The 18,762-nt window shown below is 45.8% G+C and overlaps 4 non-coding genes across 4 annotated transcripts; all 4 read right to left on the bottom strand.

Annotated features, from left to right (window-relative positions):
* Nucleotides 1-822: 822 nt before the first annotated feature.
* Nucleotides 823-1,013, bottom strand: LOC131358670 (U2 spliceosomal RNA). The gene has a single exon (XR_009205616.1). It is a non-coding gene; the product is annotated as a U2 spliceosomal RNA (small nuclear RNA).
* Nucleotides 1,014-1,707: 694 nt separating this feature from the next.
* LOC131358707 (U2 spliceosomal RNA) lies at nt 1,708-1,898 on the bottom strand. The gene has a single exon (XR_009205651.1). It is a non-coding gene; the product is annotated as a U2 spliceosomal RNA (small nuclear RNA).
* A 754-nt stretch (nt 1,899-2,652) lies between these two features.
* On the bottom strand, nt 2,653-2,841 carry LOC131358741 (U2 spliceosomal RNA). The gene has a single exon (XR_009205670.1). It is a non-coding gene; the product is annotated as a U2 spliceosomal RNA (small nuclear RNA).
* Nucleotides 2,842-18,302: 15,461 nt separating this feature from the next.
* On the bottom strand, nt 18,303-18,458 carry LOC131358570 (U1 spliceosomal RNA). The gene has a single exon (XR_009205520.1). It is a non-coding gene; the product is annotated as a U1 spliceosomal RNA (small nuclear RNA).
* Between the last annotated feature and the right edge of the window lie 304 nt (nt 18,459-18,762).

Raw genomic sequence — 18,762 nt, 5'->3', positions numbered from 1 at the left:
AGTAATAAGTGAGTAACAAAGTAAGTCAGTAAATAAGTCAGTCAGTAATAAAAGATGTCAGTCAGTCAGTAAGTAAGTAATAAGAAAGTAAAAAGTGAGCAACAAAGTAAGTCAGTCAGTAAGTAATAAGAACGTAATAAGTGAGTAACAAAGTAAGTCAGTAAATAAGTCAGTCAGTAATAAAAGATGTCAGTCAGTCAGTAAGTAAGTAATAAGAAAGTAAAAAGTGAGCAACAAAGTAAGTAAGTCAGTCAGTAAGTAATAAGAACGTAATAAGTGAGTAACAAAGTAAGTCAATAAATAAGTCAGTCAGTAATAAAGGATGTCAGTCAGTCAGTAAGTAAGTAATAAGAAAGTAAAAAGTGAGCAACAAAGTAAGTCAGTCAGTAAGTAATAAGAACGTAATAAGTGAGTAACAAAGTAAGTCAATAAATAAGTCAGTCAGTAATAAAGGATGTCAGTCAGTCAGTAAGTAAGTAATAAGAAAGTAAAAAGTGAGCAACAAAGTAAGTAAATCAGTCAGTAAGTAATAAGAACGTAATAAGTGAGTAACAAAGTAAGTCAGTAAGTCAGTCAGTAATAAAATACATCAGTCAGTAAGTAAGTAATAAGAAAGTAATAAGTGAGTAACAAAGTAAGTCAGTAAATATGTCAGTCAGTCAGTAAGTAAGAAATAAGAAAGTAAAAAGTGAGCAACAAAGTGAATAAGTAAGTAATAAGAACGTAATAAGTGAATAACAAAGCAAGCAAGTAAGTCAGTAATAAGAATACATTAAGTAATGAAGTAAGTAAGTTTTTTTTTTTCTACTCATTTACATTAGAAAATGTTGCACCAAGCCTGGAAATACTGCAATACCAGGCCGATGCGTGGATCGGACGGAGCAAGCCCCTTTTCCAGCTCCCAGCTCTAAAAATCCATTTAATAAAGAGCCCTCATATAGAGGGCGTATCAGATATTAAACTGATAAGAACAGATACTACACTTGATCTTAGCCAAAAGGCCGAGAAGCGATAACTTGTTATTCCCCTTGCTTGGCGGACAGCCCATAGCCCCGCTTTCCGAGGCTTACGGAAGCCCCAATGAAGGAATCGGGGCCACCCCCAGCTGTTGACCTGAATATGGGGGAGGGGGGTGTTGACGAGGAACAGCTGACAGTGGTGAGCACAGCCTGGCGATGATTAGCAAGGGAACATGGGTGGGGACACGTGGACGAGGAGCAGCTGATAGTGGTGAGCACATCGTGGCGATGATAGGCTAGGGGTAAGTGGCATTAGCTGGCCACATGCACTTTCCATATTACGCTAAGTCAGTCAGTAATAATAATAAGTGAGTAACAAAGTAAGTCAGTAAGTCAGTCAGTAATAAAATACGTCAGTCAGTAAGTAAGTAATAAGAAAGTAATAAGTGAGTAACAAAGTAAGTCAGTAAATAAGTCAGTCAGTAATAAAGGATGTCAGTCAGTCAGTAAGTAAGTAATAAGAAAGTAATAAGTGAGTAACAAAGTAAGTCAGTAAATAAGTCAGTCAGTAATAAAGGATGTCCGTCAGTAAGTAAGAAATAAGAAAGTAAAAAGTGAGCAACAAAGTGAATAAGTAAGTAATAAGAACGTAATAAGTGAATAACAAAGCAAGCAAGTAAGTCAGTAACAAGAATACATTAAGTAATGAAGTAAGTAAGTTTTTTTTTTTCTACTTTTTTACATTAGAAAATGGTGCACAATGCCTGGAAGTACTGCAATACCAGGCCGACGCGTGGATCGGACGGAGCAAGCCCCTTTTCCAGCTCCCAGCTCTAAAAATCCGTTTAATATAGAGCCCTCATATAGAGGGCGTATCAGATATTAAACTGATAAGAACAGATACTACACTTGATCTTAGCCAAAAGGCCGAGAAGCGATAACTTGTTATTCCCCTTGCTTGGCGGACAGCCCATAGCCCCGCTTTCCGAGGCTTACGGGAGACCCAATGAAGGAATTGGGGCCACCCCCAGCTGTTCACCTGTATATGGGGGAGGGGGGTGTTGACGAGGAACAGCTGACAGTGGTGAGCACAGCCTGGCGATGATTAGCAAGGGAACATGGGTGGGGACACGTGGACGAGGAGCAGCTGATAGTGGTGAGCACATCGTGGCGATGATAGGCTAGGGGTAAGTGGCATTTGCTGGCCACATGCACTTTCCATATTAGGCTAAGTCAGTCAGTAATAAGAAAGTGATCAGTGACTAACAAAGTAAGTCAGTAAGGTATGAGAATGTAATAAGTGACTAACAAAGTAAGTCAGTAAATAAGTCAGTCAGTCAGTAATAAATTATGTCAGTAAGTAAGTAATAAGAAAGTAATAAGTGAGCAACAAAGTAAGTCAGTAAGTCAGTCAGTCATAAAATATGTCAGTCAGTAAGTAAGTAATAAGAAAGTAATAAGTGAGTAACAAAGTAAGTCAGTAAATAAGTCAGTCAGTAATAAAGGATGTCAGTCAGTCAGTAAGTAAGCAATAAAAAAGTAAAAAGTGAGCAACAAAGTAAGTCAGTAAGTAAGTAATAAGAATGTAATAAGTGAGTAACAAAGCAAGCAAGTTAGTCAGTAATAAGAATGCATTAAGTAATGAAGTAAGTAGGTAAGTAAGTAAATTTTTTTTTTACTTTTTTACATCAGAAAACGGTGCACTAAGCTTGGAAGTACTGCAATACCAGGCCGATGCGTGGAGCGGACGGAGCAAGCCCCTTTTCCAGCTCCCAGTTCTAAAAATCTGGTTAGTACAGGGCCCTCATATAGAGCGCGTATCAGATATTAAACTGATAACAGGTTTTTTTTCTTTATTAGTACTGCTTCCTTACAATAACATACAATGAAACCCCAGCCAAATAACTGAAACATCAAAACCAGCAAAACAAAAACAATCCGTCCCACTTAAATCCCACCCACGTACCACACATCAACATAAAAACCCAAAACTATGAAACTCACGGTCACATTTCTTGTCATAACACAAATCATCATACATAAACATTAAGAAAACAACAAAAATTATTACAAACAAGTCAGGAAACCAAAATGTTCAAATCAAACAAAATGCAGACACTTAAACAATCCCACACCCATCTCCTCACCGGTCTGGCCACCATGGGGCCCCCAATACCATGGTCCCCAAAAAGACTCCCCCCTCCAAACCTCCCACTCCTATCCTCACAAAACCTTCACCCCCTTGCTCCTCACCCTGTACCTTAGGGAGCTTGGCCCTGAATAACGAAGAGACATGCTTGACTGACGCATGGGGATAGGCTCCGGATGGACCTCGTGCCCCAAAGAATGCACTTTGCTACCAAAACGGCTTGCCACAGCGGCCTTGACATCCCTGGCCCCATGTGCCCCAATCCACTGCCATACAGCACAAGGTCGCGACCTATCACTGCCCCCTCTTCAGCGGGCAACCACTCCGACACGTGCCTCCAAAAGCGGGCTGCGATGGGACATGACCACAATGCATGGTCAATGGTCTCCTCGCCCCCGCACCAATTTGGACACGGGGGCATCCGAGTTGAACCGTCCCTATAAAGCCTCTCCCTCACTGGGAGGCGCCCCAGGGCCCCCAACCAGTGCAGATCCTTGCTGGCCCCATCTAACCACTTGGGCTGCATCTTTACCCAATCTACGCCCGGCCCGCGGGGCAGTCCCTCGCTCATGCATGCTGCACAGCAGTTCCTCCACTTTTTATATAGCCTACAATGCTCCAGAATGAGACTGTCCACCAGGCGCCATTGCTGGTCCCGGAAGAACTCGACCACCTGTTGGTAGTGCCATGGGCAGTTGACCAACCATGGCGCCGTGCCTCTCCAGGGAATCACCGTTCGCAAAGTGAAACCCAGTCAAAACTTTGCAAACAGGGCCGATACATGTCCCTCCGACCCCCTGGTCAACCTCGCCGCAAAGGACACGAACAAGGCCATGGTCTTGAGGGGAGCATAAATCACACCTCTCCCCCCTTTCTCCTGATGCATATACATTCGTACAGGGGCAACCTGCTCGTTCCTCCCTCCCCAAATGAACATAAACACAAGGCATTCTAGGCACCTTCCTGTCACAAAGGGGACACGGAAGACATAGGCAAGATGATTCAATATTTCCAACAGGTCGGCATTGACCGCAAGCACTCTCCCTGAAAAAGAGAGATCCCTCCAGTTCCAGCTTTCATCTCTTGCCTGTACTTTTCTGAGGGCAATATTCCAGTTCCTCTGGGTGCTGTCCTCCCTCCTGAAGATGATGCCCAAAATCCTGAGCCCATCCTGGCACAGAGAGAAACCCCCTGGGACCTCCAGGAGTCCTTCCAGCCCATCCTCCAGCATAAAGTACGGAGGACTTCCCACGGTTAACTCGCGCATCATTAGCATCGGAGAACACCTCGATCACCCGCTCCACTGCGCGGAAGTCTTCATCTCAGCCAAGGAACAACATAGTGTCGTTGGCATACACCAACACCTTGGCCCTAACCCCGTTCACGCCCGGGATATGAGGTCCCTGAAAATCCAGATCTCTTCTCAGGCTCTCCACCAGAGGCTCTAGGAACAGCACATAGAGCATCAGCGAGAGAGGGCACCCCTGTCTGACCCCCCTTTCTGCTCGATCAGCTCGGAAAGATGTCCATTAATGACGCGGCTCACTGCCCCGGCATAAAGCAGTCGCACCGTAGCATTGAAATCCGGACCAAAGCCCATTTGTTCCAAGAGAGCAAACAGAAACGCGTGCGACACACAATCAAAGATCTTCTCCTGATCCAAATTCAGCAAAGCCAACGGTACCTGGCATTATGTCGCCCATGCCAAAACATCTCTGACCAGTACCAGGTTCATACCACACATCCGTCCAGGCACCCCACAAGTCTGGTCAGGGTGCACAACCGCGGCCATCACCTTTCCGAGGCGCAGGGCCAGTAACTTGGCAAAGATCTTATAATCTGCCGTCAGCAATGTGATCGGCCACCAGTTTGCCAAGTCTGCCCTGTCACTCTTCTTACGTAGGAGGGTGATATGCCCAACTCTCGCTGACTATGGAAGAAGCCCAGCCACAACTGCCTCCCTGTAATTGGCCACCAGATCTGGGCCCACAAGGGGCCAAAAGGTCCGGTACCACTCCACAAGGAGACCGTCCCCTCCAAGAACTACACCTGTTTTCAGAGAGAGCATAGCACTCTCCACCTCCTCTAGAGACACCTGCTCTTCCAACTCCACTATTTCCCCAGGCAGTCTATCTGCCACAGAGTCCAGAAAACCAGCTGCCAGTTCACCGCTCGATCCTCTTCATTGGAAGAGGTTGCAGTAGAAGGCACTAGCACAGCCCAACATGTCCACGGACACAGTCAGAACCCGGGTGCCATCACTCAGATCCTCTATATAAGACCCTCACTGCCGGCTTCTGACACTATTCAAAAAGAAGCGTGTAGGGCACTCATCCAACTCGAGTGCCTGCCTACTTTGTTCAGGCGGGTAGCTGCGGGCCTCCGCCTCAAAGTGAGCTCGTAGGGATTCACTGGCATCCCTGAGCTGCCCACAATCTCCATCTTTCCAAGATGAAACAAGGACTCTTGACCACTGCCTGGCTCTTTCCATTCTCCTTCTTGCCATCTCCTGGCCCCACCAGCAGACCAGGGTGGCAACTCTCTTTCATGTCCTCCCACCACTTACGCTGTGTGTTGTACAGCATCTGCAACCTTCACCAACCTACGTATAGGTGGCAAAAAATCTTGGCAAAGGCATGGTCCTGCAAGACAGAACAGTTCAATCTCCAGCAACCTCGTCCCCTTTGACAACCCTCAACTTTGATGCTGCCGAACACCATGCAGTGGTCGGAGGCCCAAAAGAGCCTCAGAAAGCATGCGTGCACCTTCACCCTCTCTGCCACAAACAGGAGGTCGAGCCTGGATGCATCACCCCGAGAGTTCCTCCAAGTATAGCCTGGGGAATGCGGATCGACCACCCTGTAAACATCAACCAGGCCTGCCTCTGACATTGTATGGGCCAGCTCCACCCCCCCGTCCGACTCTACATCCACATTAAAATCCCCCCCAACCAGCAATACTCTATTTGTGTAGAAAAGAGATTAGAGCAGGCGGAAGAACCCCCGCCATTGCCCCCCACCTACACAGTGCGTACACCCCTATGGCCCTGTACTTAATCCCACTCTAAATAGATCACTCTCCCCGGCACTACCGAAACTACATTTTCCACCTCCCACTCAAAAGATTTGAACAGCACCCCCACTCCATCTCCCCTCCCTTCACCCATACCCCAAACGGCAGGACTGAGAGCCCACCCTTTTGTGAACTCAACCCCGTCCCTCTCCGAGCATAAATGGACTGCCTGCAAAAATAACAAATCAAAAGGAACTGAATGCAAACTTAAAAACACGACTGTCCTTTTAAGAGGCTGCTTGATGGCCCACACATTAAGTGATGCTATTCTAATCATCAAAGAAAAATTACAAAGAATCAGAACCAATCAAGACAATCTGGAGGCACTTTCCCCAAAAACAAGACTCTCCCAGAAGAACTACCCACAACCCCCCCACCATCCAAACTTTCACTCCCCTCCCTCCCCACCCCCAAAATACACAGTCCTTCTCATACCCCAACTGTTGCTTGTTCCAATTTCCAGTACCCTTTTTATTCAAAAGTATTGCTATCCCCCTCCACCCCTGCCAGCCCCTGTTCTGGCCCGTCTTGCCACAACTTGTGTGCACCCCTCCTCCTCCCTTGGCCCTCCATCCTGCTCCAAAGAATCCTCCCCCCAATGCGTCTACAGCCCGCGCCCCCTGAGCTCCCTCCACTTCAATCTCCCTTGTACCTGCAATGTTCTCTGTGGTCAGGAGGTCAAACTCCCGTCCTCTCTCCACATGTGACCTCTTTATCCTTCTCTTCTCAGTCACCCCCTCCACCTCTCTGGTGCATCCAGTCCCGGAGAGTCTGCCCCACTCCCATATACCCTATTCTGGATCCGATCCCACCTCCTCCATGCCGTCCGAGAACTCCATTGAGGCCCAGTCCGGTTGCACCAGGGTCGAGACCTCCCCTACCCCTTCTGTCACTTCCGCCCAACTTCCAAACAGCCCGGCATCCAGCCCCAGACTGGGCCCCGAAGCCTGTTCCTCCCTCCACCTCTCTGGTGCATCCAGTCCTGGCCGGATTGTTACCTGGTCGGCTGGCAGTAACTCACCCGGGGTCAGATCTGAAGAGCCCCCTTCTGCCTGTGTCGGTTGGACCTCCTTGTTAGATGGCCCTGCTGCCTCCTTGCTCACTGGCCCACTTGGTGCCGCAGGCTCTGCTGCCCCTTCGGCAAGCACTGCATCCTCCTGCTCCCCCTTTTGCCGGGCACTTAGGAACAAGCATTCCTCAGCGAAGAGGCTGACATAAGTCCCCTTCCTTGATGGGCACTGGCAATAAAGATGCTCCTCGCTGCCACACAAGCTGCAGGCCTTCCGCGCCCCACACTCAGCCGCGAGGTGATCACACGAGCCACAGACGCGGCACCTCCGTCCAGTGCAGGCCTCCTTTGCATGGCCCCACACTTCCAGCAGTAGCAGGGTAGTGGAGGAAACCCCGGTTGGGACCGATGGAGAAGTTCCCCGGAGGGTGGGCCAGGCTACCCGGAGCAGCCGGGTCTGTCTTCAGCCTGACGAGGAACCTACACTTCCCGTTCCAGACACCGAAGAGCCCTCGCAGCTTCTCCCCTGCTGAGACAGACGAGTAGTACCGCACCAGGAAAGCCCTGATGACCTCGTCCACCAAGAAGGGATTGTAGACATGCACGGTGATGGGGACATCATCCATAGTGAACAGCGGAACCAGCCGAAGACCACAGAGCACCTCCTCCTCCCTGAGCCAAGAGCACTGGTCGAAGAAGGCAGTCAGTGAAGGCAGCAAAGGTGATGTCCAGGAACTCAGAGGAACCAGTCCGCTAAAGTCTCTGAGCAGCCGGAGCAAAATCCAATCCTAGCAAAATCGTTTCTTCACATCCTCCGCAGCGTCTCTACAAAGCTCCACCTGAACAGAATGACGAAGCCGCACCACACAGCCTGGCGATGATTAGCAAGGGAACATGGGTAGGGACACGTGGACGAGGAGCAGCTGATAGTGGTGAGCACATCGTGGCGATGATAGGCTAGGGGTAAGTGGCATTTGCTGGCCACATGCACTTTCCATATTAGGCTAAGTCAGTCAGTAATAAGAAAGTGATAAGTGACTAACAAAGTAAGTCAGTAAGTAAGTTAAAAGAAAGTAATAAGTAAGTCAATCAGTAATAAGAACATAATAAGTTAGTAGCAAAGTAATTGAGTAAGTCAGTAATAAGAATGCATTAAATAATAAAGTACATAGGCAAGTAAGTAAGGTTTTTCTTTCTACTTTTTTACATCAGGAAACGGTGCACCAAGCCCCAATCCCCGCGAGTGCATAACCGCCCTGACCGGAAGGATCTCATGAGACACCATCCACGACAGATCCCTGTGCCTGTTCTGGAGAGCAGGGTGGGCGGTGTTCTTCCAACCTCGTTTGGCCTCACCTATTGTGAGTCCTGGGACTGGACTCACTGGTTCTCGATCCTGCACAAGAGACATCATGGATTTATGATTGGTTAAAACGGTGACGTCTTGCTGCTCTAAAGAGTGTGCTTTTTAGAACCTCTTGATCAAACTGTACTCTTTAGGTAAGGTAAAAGACACTGGACATTTCAAATCAGTTGGTAAAATCTTTAAAACTCGTAGGTAAGAGCCCAGCCAGAATCTCGTCATGGCCACAGTTTTGTTCTCTCTGGACGGGTTCACGGCGTAGCTGATGTGCAGCCTCGGATTTACTCCTGTTGAGCTTGGAGCCCGAGGCTCGGCCATACCAGTCCGTAAAGTCCATTGCTCTCCGTACAGATAAAACATCAGTTGCTAAAAGGGTTACATCGTCCATATATAAAACACAAGTTGCTGTCAGTCCGCCGGTCCTGGGAATGTCCAGTCATTTGATCCATTTTTCCTTTTTCAAGATCTGTGCCAGCGGCTCTATGCAATCCATGTACAGTAGGGGTGATAACAGGCAGCCCTGACGGACACCGCTGCAGATATTTACCGCTTTGGACAGGTGCTCTACTAGAATCCTGCTGACGAGGCCATTGTACAGCAGTCACACCCAAGCTAAAAACCTCTCTGGAAACCCCATTTATTTCAGTACCTGAAGCAGGAACTGGTGCGAGATGCAGTCAAATGCTTTTTCGAAATCTAAATTTAACACTTCCAGTCGAATGTTTCTGTCTCTCGCATAACAGATGGCATCTCTAATCAGGACTAGGTTGTCCGTGATCTTCCTGCCGGGCACAGAGCAAGCTTGATCCGGTTGGATCATGTACTCTAAAACCGTAGACATCCGCATCGATAAAACCTTGCTAAAGAGCTTACAATCAAAATTTAAAAGTGTGATGGATCTCCAGTTCCTAAGGTCCGTCTTGTCTCCTTTTTTTATGAAGTAGTGACACTATCCCTATTCTGAAACCGTCCGGGAGTTGTTAAATTCGTTATTCCTGGTGACTTCCCTCTTTTAAGAACCTTTTGCATTTCCAAAACTGTTAAATCCTGTGCTAAAAGCACTTCTTGGCTGTTTACTTTTTCCGTTAAAGAGTCTAAAACTTCATTCATAGATCTTTTACGTCTTTTTGCTGTACGAGTCACTATAAAATTCCTCCACCTCACTTAAAATCTCTTCTGTCTTAACATTAAATTTCCTCCCTTTAACATTTAAATTACTTATAAGACTGACAAAAATTTTTTTTAAAAAGTACCTTGTACATTTTTCCCCTTCCTCAATCTCTCTCTACTCCTTAAAATACTTTTACTTTGAACTTTCGCCAAGACAGACATTTCTTTCTTGAGCTCTCAAATCTCATCCATAAAATCAAACCCGTTGTTTAAAAGATTAAAATATCTTTGCAGTCTTTTTTGCAGCCCCATCATACACCTTTTCCCTTTGTCTTTTTTCTTTTTTCCTAAATTTCTAAAAAACTGTCCGGTCCATTCCTTAACCATCTCCCACCACTGTGCGCGTGAATCATAAAAGTCTTGGAGGGTCTGCCACTGGCTGAACCGCTCCCTGTATTCTCTGACCACTTCCTCATCATCCAAAAGGGAGCAGTTTAGCTTCCATAGCCCTCCCCCTACTGTCACACCTGTGGAGAGTGAGACAGTGCATGACAGCATAATGTGGTTGGAAAAGAAGAGGGAGGGTCAATGTAGCATCAGCTGGCGGGCAGTCTCGTGCAAAAACAGTCGATTCGAGAGGCTCTGGTGCAGTCACCACTGAGCCAAGTGAAGCCCTCCTCTCCTCAATGCAGTGTTTTAAAACGGTCAGCTAACTTAAAATCCTTTACTAACTCTTGCAATAAAACCGGTGTTTTATTGCTACCACTAGGGGTGCTCTACAAAGCATGTAAGGCTGCAAATCTTCTAAAAGCTCATACCTATTGTTCTTTTCAGTAAACCCATATACATTAAGAACGTTAAAATCCCTATCAATAAAAGTCAGATTTGCTAAAATCGCCCGTCTGTCCCTCACCACAGTGCTCCCCTTTACCGAGATGTTTGGGTTGTTGATTAAAATGGCTACACAATCACTTTTGTTAAAATTTGATCCACTCCACACAGAGGGCCCCGGGGTCCACAACTCCTCCCATTTCCTGTAATTTGATAAAAAGGGCAATGCACATTCTTGCAATAAAAACACATCCGACTTAAAGGATTTTAAAAAGGATAAAACACACTGTGCTCTCAATGTGGACCTCACGCTTCTCACATTTATTGTGGAGATGTGTGGAGGAGTGAGGGCCATGAGCAGTATGGTAAGAATGTATGTATCCAGTATGGTATGACTGGAATTCTGCAGAGACAAGAGGTTAAAACTATTTATGAAGTATCAAGTATTTATCAAATGATTTCTTGCGACACTTGCTCTTCTTTAAACCCATTATTTGGGGGGTCAAGAGGGCAAGTGCTTGAAGCCTCAGGAGCTGCAGAGGAACACTCTTACAGCTCCTTTGGCGACAATGTTCTTAGCCGAAAGTGCAAGAAAGGAACCTCATTGGGGGACATACAGGGCCACAACCAGTTTAGATCTTCCGATGAGGAACTATCTGAACGTTGCACTGCTCTCAACTTTTTCCTCCTCTGCTAATGGCAGAGGAGATCCCGCAGGTCTTTTCCGCACTTGTACACTCGGGAGTGAGCCTTGGGTTTCACTCCCACTATTATCCATGTTCAACTCAGAGACCGTTACCAGCAAGGAAGCCGTTTCCTCCTCCCCTTCCTCCATTTCCTGTTCATCCTTTTCTTGGAGGGAAGCAGCTTCCTCCTTCTGTTCACCTGGCTCTGCCCTTGAGGCCGCCCCCCTTCCTCCTTGCCCAAACCCTGAGGTTGCCTGGGGATTCGAATTTCCTGCCAGAACCTCCAGTCCTCCTCCTCAACCTCCTTTGTTTGCTCCACATGTGAGGCAGCCATCTTGTTGCCTCTCAATTTGTTGGCAAAACTTTTGGGACAATCTCTGTAGAGATGGTTTGACCACAAAAATCTGCCAATGGTACACTCTTCAAACCCATGACCAATTTCTCTACACTTCCCACACACAACTTCCTGACATACTTCGGCTAAATGTCCCAAGCGTCCACATTTCCTACATAGCTTAGGCATTCCCTGGTAATGGATGTAGCCCCTGTTCTCCCCCAACACAATCATGGAAAACTGGGCCTTACATTTTTCAAATCGTTGCCAGAAATCATCAAGTCCTAAAACTAACATCAAAACCTTTGTTCAGGGGAAGGGTGACTAAACAATTCAGATCCTCAGGCTTAAAACTGAGGGTTTTTTGGATTAGCTTCCTGGAGAAATCGAGACGCGACATCACCAGTAGCTTTCCATCCACTTCTTTAAACAAAAAACGCACGCTGTGGTGCCTCCTCATGCCGGCATGAGCAGCCGACATTTTGGAGAAAAAAAAGAAAAGAAAGCACTTACCTGAAAAGGAAACCCCAAAGCAAGATGGTTGCAAAAAAATAACCTTTGGCTCCACAGGAATCGCGCCAATATCCTCTTTGATGGGAAGATCAACAGCCACGAAAAAAGCTGTAGACAAATGCCACCAAAGAGTCGATCACGGTCTCAACCAATTGATCTTAGCCAAAAGGCAGAGAAGCAATACCGACAACAGCCAACAACAAATGGTGCCATTCTACAGAACTGTAATACCGTTTTCTCTTAATATTTTATAATAAACCAATAGAAATAGCTTGTTAATGCTAACCTTAGCAAAGTAAAATGGCTCTTTAAGTGTTCTTTAACAAAAAAACAAACAAAAGGGAACCCATAAAGGATACACAAACCGACCAATCAGAGACAGGAATACAAGATCCTTCACACTACAATCTCACACAGGTTCAGAAAGCTCTTTTCAGAACAAACCTTTAAACTGTTGTAAAAATCATTCAGTTGTAACAAACTAACACGTAGAGAAACAGATACTGAATTAAAAAAGATGTTACAAACTTACCTGAATGATATAACACTGTCCCTCAGTGGTCAGATGTGGTATTGCAGAAGAAAAACATCTCGGGTAAAGGAGACAAGGGAAAGGCCAAATTAATAACCTGCTCTAACTCGGTGTTAAACTTTTTTTTTTTCCACGAGGCTTTCTTGGCGAAAACCAGACAATTTTAATACTGGCTATTTAAGCACAATAAGAGTCTGAATCACCAAACTGCATGCAAATTTCACCAAAATACTGATTTACAGTAATAAGTATTTATTTATTTAGAAAACCTTTACTTTTTTTGCTATAAAAGATGAACATTTTTACAAATAAAATCTCTCTAATGCAAATAAAACATGGACCTTTTTATGAGTCCCAAATTTTCTAAAACGCAAAAAAGTTCATCTTTAAAAATGCGCCACTCATCCGCCATTTTCACAGAACACCATAGACTATAGACCTCTATATACACCTCTGCCGACCTTTCATTACCTCTGGACACACAGTATTTCCCAACATAATGCATTAAAATATTTTGAATTCGTTATTTTTTCCTTTGCGTACCTTAAACAATTTCACGAGAATCTAAAGGAGAGTCTTGGGGCAGCAATCCAAACTCTGAAGGTGAAATTAGGAGTAAGAAAAACGTTTTACAGGTTGTCACTTTTACTGTTCACACCTGTAAAGAAATTAACTATACTTACTTATTAGTTCTTGTATATGAAATTTAGGTTAATTTTACACAGTCTTTAAGGTTTAGGTTAGTTTTACGCCAACATCTCATATAATGAAGACCATGGAGCGGGTGATGCTACACCACACCCTCGACCCTCTGCAGTTTGCATACCAGGAGAAGGTGGGAGTGGAAGATGCCATTACTTACATGCTACACAGATCCCTCTCTCACCTGGACAGTGGCAGCAGGGCTGTGAGAATAACATTTTTGGACTTCTCCAGTGCATCCAACACCATCCAGCCGCTGCTCCTCAGAGACAAACTAACAGAGATGGGAGTAAGCTCACAGCTGATCACGTGGTTCACAGACTGCCTGACAGACAGACCTCAATACGTGAAACTGGGGGATTGCAGGTCTGACACTGTGGTCAGCAGTACTGGGGCACCACAAGGGACTGTTCTCTCGCCGGTCCTGTTCACCATCTACACCTCGGACTTTCAGTATAACTCGGAGCTCTGCCACGTGCAAATGTTTGCGGACGATACTGCTATCGTTGGCTGTATCAGGAAGGGACAGGAGGAAGAATACAGACAACTGATACAGGACTTCGTTGCATGGTGTGATGTTAACCATCTGCACCTCAACACTACAAAGACCAGGGAGATGGTGGTGGACTTTAGGCGGCCCAGGGCTCAACCTGAGCCTGTTACTATCAACGGGGACTGTGTGGAGTTTGTCAAGACCTACAAGTACCTTGGAGTACAGCTGGATGAAAGAATGGACTGGACTGCCAACACAGACGCTCTGTCTAGGAAAGGATAGAGCCGGCTGTACTTCCTAAGAAGACTGGCTTCCTTTAACATCTGCAAAAAGCTACTGCAGATGTTCTATCAGACTGTTGTGGCGAGTGCCCTGGGGAGGCAGCATAAAGAAGAAGGAGGCCTCACGTCTGGACAAGCTGGTGAGGAAGGCGGGCTTGATTGTAGGCTCAGAACTGGACAGCCTGACATCAGTGGCAGAGAGGAGGGCGCTGAGCAGGGTCCTGTCCATCATGGACAATCCACTGCATCCACTGTACAAAATCATCTTCAGACAGATAAGCAGCTTCAGTGACAGGTTGCTGTCACTGCCCTGCTCCACTGACAGACTGAGGAGGTCGTTCCTCCCCCATGCCATGCGACTCTTTAATTCAACGCGGAGTGGGAGAAGTCAGTGCTGACACTACTCTTCTCTCTGTACTGGACTGTACAATACAACACACTACACACAATACAATCTGGTTTATACAGAACTCTCAATAAACACATTGCACAGGACTCAAACACGCAGTTTTTGCATACTAACTAGGTCTCAAATTCAAATTTGTCACATAGATAATCGTACACAGTATGATATGCAGTGAAATGCTTGCACGACTGTTTTGACCCTTGAAAAAGTAAAAGGAATAAGGAATAAAATATAAAAATACGAAATATAAAATATAAGAATACAAATTATACTAAAAATATAAAATATAAAAACAAGTTCACAGTAGGTAAAAAGTAAAATAGAATAAAAATAGAATAAAATATAATAAATATAAATAAAGGTATGGCATATATGTATATAAAATGTGTATATAGGAAGTGTATATAATTATATATAATTAAGTTATAATATTAATTATATATGCATAAGTGCTCTTTTATGAAAATGGGAGCAGACTGTGCAACATATATGTTTGTGTTGTATTGTGTACACAGTCTTGAAATGTGCAAATGTACATTTGTGTGTTTGTGTGCCACAGTCCTGTAATGTGCAAATGTCCGGTGTGGTTGTTTGGAGTTCCAACATGTGTGTGTAGGAGCATAGTAGGTCCAATTAGTTGAATCCTGTGTGAGGTTCTGACTCAGAGACGGTATAGCCTGCGGGAAGAAGCTTCTCCTCATTCTCTCAGTGTTGGCCTTCAGGGAGCGGAAGCGCTTCCCTGACCTCAACAGAGAGAAAAGTCCATTGGCCTTGGTCCAGCACCAGTTGTTGATCATCGAGTGCAGGTCAGGGAGCTTGGTACAGATGATGCACTCAGCTAATCGCACCACCCTCTGAAGAGCTCGTCTGTCCTGCATGGTGCTGTTCCCGAACCAGGTGGTGATGTTTCCCATCAGGATGCTCTCTATGGTGCAGGAATAAAACTTCCTTAGCACCTCAGTAGGCAGTCTAAAGTCTCTCAAGCGTCTGAGATGGAAGAGACGCTGTTGGGCCTTCTTCGACCACGGTGTTGATGTGACAGGACCATGACAGATCCTGCGTGGTGTGAACACCAAGGTATCTGAAGCTGTCCACTCTCTCCACTGGGCTGTTGTTGAATCACAGGGGTCTGGTAGTTCCTCTCCTGCTTTCTGTTGAAGTCCACCATCAGCTCCTTACTCTTGCTGACATTAAAGGTGGAGGTTGTCCCTCTGGCACCAGTCCTCCAGCGTCTTAATCTCCTCCAGGTAGGCCGTCTCGTTGTCGGAGATCAATCGACGACAACGGTGTGTTCAGCAAACTTGATAATGTTGGTGAAGTTGGTAGTGGCCATGCAGTCATATGTGTACAAAGAGTACAGCAGGGGGCTCAGAACACATCTGGTCCTGCTGCCTTCCTGGTGTTCACTTTCCTGAATGCCTCTCACGTCGTGCTCCAAGATGATGAACGCGCTGTCCTCTCCAGCATGCTCCTCGTGTGTGCTGCCTGTAGCGCTGTTAGCACTGCTAACGCCATTGGCACTCTGAGCTGCAGCCTTGAAGCGAGCATAAAAGGTGTTTAGCTCGTCTGCCAGAGAAGCATCTGCATACACCAATCTAGAAGATGGTGTTTTGTAGTCCGTCATAGTCCTTAGTCCCTGCAACAGACTCCTAGAGCCACTCTGTTGAAATTGTGACTCTAGTTTCTGTCCATAGCGCTGCTTCGCCTCCTTCACCACTCTGTGCACGCTGTAGGATGCAGCTTTATACTCGTCCATGTTTCCACTGGTGAGCCCCGTGTTGTACACAGCGGAGCGGGATCTCAGAGCATCGCGGACGGATTTATCCACCCACGGCTTCTGATTGGGGAAAATCTTGATGATAGTCTTTTGAACTGTGTCATCCGCTAGTTTCCCGATGAATCCCACAACTGCTTCCGTAAACATGTTGACGTCATCAGAGCTGTGCCGGAACATGTCCCAGTCTGCGTCCTCCAGAGCGTCCTGCAGAGAGTCCACCGATTGGTCCGTCCAGCATAAGACCTCCCTCCGAGCCGGAACTTCCTGCTTGAGCCTTTGTTTATATTTCGGCATGAGGAAGATGGCGGCGTGGTCAGATTTCCCAAACGGTGGGCAAGATTGTGCCTTGTAGCCGTCTCTGACTGTAGTGTAGCAGTGGACTAGTGTCCTTTCACCCCTGGTGGGGCAGCTGATGTGTTGGTAAAAGTTTGTCGCTGTGCATTTGAGGTTGGCACTATTAAAGTCCCCCGCCACAATAAGCACAGCATCCCGGTGTTGAGTCTGGTGTTGTATGAGTGCTTCATGCAGCTCGCATAAGGCAGTGTCCGTGTCCGCCTGAGGCGGAATATAAACGGCGCTGACTATGACCGATGTAAACTCCCGAGAAAGATAAAAAGGACGATATTTGATGGTAAATAGTTCCAGGTTGGGTGTGCAGGAGCGTGTGAGACGAACAATGCTCACGCTGTCGCACCAGCTGCTGTTCACCATTAAACACACGCCGCCTCCTCTCAACTTCCCCGACTCCAGTGTTCTGTCCATGCGGTGGACCGAGAAGAACACAGCCAGCTGGATGGCGTGGTCCGGCACCACTGGGTTCAGCCATGTCTCGGTGAAGCAGAGGAAATTGCAGTCCCAAATGTCTCTCTGGAACTTTACCCTGGCCCTGAGGTCGACTGGACGTGGGCGAGCAGAATGCTAGGCAGAGGTGTGCGGTGTGCACAGGCTCTCAGCCTGTTCCTGACGCCGGCTCGTTTCCCACGGGGCCGCCGCTTCGGGTCGCGTCCTTTGTTCTCCCTCAGGATCTCACTCGGCCAGCTTGGATCCGGGGTCAAAAACGTCGAATTGTGAGTACATTGTACACCAATAGAAATAAGAGTATCTCTATTGTAACGAATGTACTCCATGATGGAGAATTAGCCGGTATTACCGTACTGAAACTTAATTTAAAACACAAAAACAAAGAAAAAGTTGTAAGAGCAGTTGTGATGGCAGCCGACCTCACCGGCTCCATCTTGATTGTGAATATGAGTTCTTAAGAGGAAATAACAGACAAATATTTCAAAATAAACTCATAACCAATAACTCAAAGTTAACCATTATTAACATAATAATAAGCACGAAAATAACTGAGGAGAAAAAATTACACAAATAACTGAGGGTCATCACTGAAGTTTTTTTTTCCTGTTAGATGTTTATGTAACATTTATGGAAAGAGTATTTAATACATCTTTAAACTGATTATACTTGTTTGCAAATTTCAGGACAGTATGGGCCATTATGTGTTTTTCCTTGGCTATGATGGTGGTTCTACTGTTAACCTTCAGCAATTCTTTTTTGTTGTATGTTTACATAATATTTAATATTTATAATATAAGCCTTGGGGGTCAGCAATCATTTTCTGCCACAGCAAAGACTTGTTTCTGTTTTGTAAGTATATGTTATGCTATCTTATGTAGCACCAGGGTCCTGGAGAAATGTTTCATTTCACTATGTACTGCATCAGCTATATATGTGGTTGAAATGACAACAAAAGCTTCTTAACTTGACTTCAATACATGAGTAATAATGATGTCTCCTTCTTCTAAGAAATTCAACACTGATCAAAGAGGAATAATACACAAGTATTTACCAATAGAGTAAAATTCAGTAAAATTTTTCAGATCACTTCTGGCCTGCGATTCAGGCATGGAATATTTTCCTTTAGCCACTGTGTCTTATTGCTTATAAAAGTGTAGTTTTTGAACAACTGAAAGCAGCACAATGTGCTTAACCTCATCAGTTACCATACAAAAAGGCTCAGCAGAACACATACATCTTTTACAAACCCAGCATCATCGTATCTAACTTTAGTACAGCAAATATCAGGGAAGAGCACAAACGCAGTCCCCCACTACCTGAAATTATGCAGTCGAGATTCCCACATTTGGGGAATTTGCACGGGTCAGCACAATCAGCGTGCAATGACTGAGCCTCGCCCTGGGTGAACCACCTGCTTGATCTCCCCTGCCAGGTAAGTATGAATTGCAGCTCCCTCAGCTAGAGACTGCACCACCAAACACACCCTTTACCATCATGGTGAGGAACCTAACGTTAATCGTTACACAAACATCTGAGACTAAAAACACTGCAGTTTACACATGCTGCAAAAAATAAAGTCTGTAGAGAAGAAAGAGTGCACTTTTACAAGGTCAGCAATAAGAGGGAGAAAAAATATTGAATTTTAAGAAGACTGTTTTAAAGCCTGGCTAACATTAGCCCCGCTCCTTCGCACCCCCACAGCTTGCTAATCAGTTTTAGCCAAAACAAAACAACTTCTCTACAA

The sequence above is a fragment of the Hemibagrus wyckioides genome, linkage group LG08 (assembly GCF_019097595.1).
Source record: "Hemibagrus wyckioides isolate EC202008001 linkage group LG08, SWU_Hwy_1.0, whole genome shotgun sequence".
NCBI classification, from domain to species: domain Eukaryota; kingdom Metazoa; phylum Chordata; class Actinopteri; order Siluriformes; family Bagridae; genus Hemibagrus; species Hemibagrus wyckioides.
Note: the sequence above shows the minus strand (reverse complement) of the source record. Positions and strands in the feature narration are given on the sequence as shown.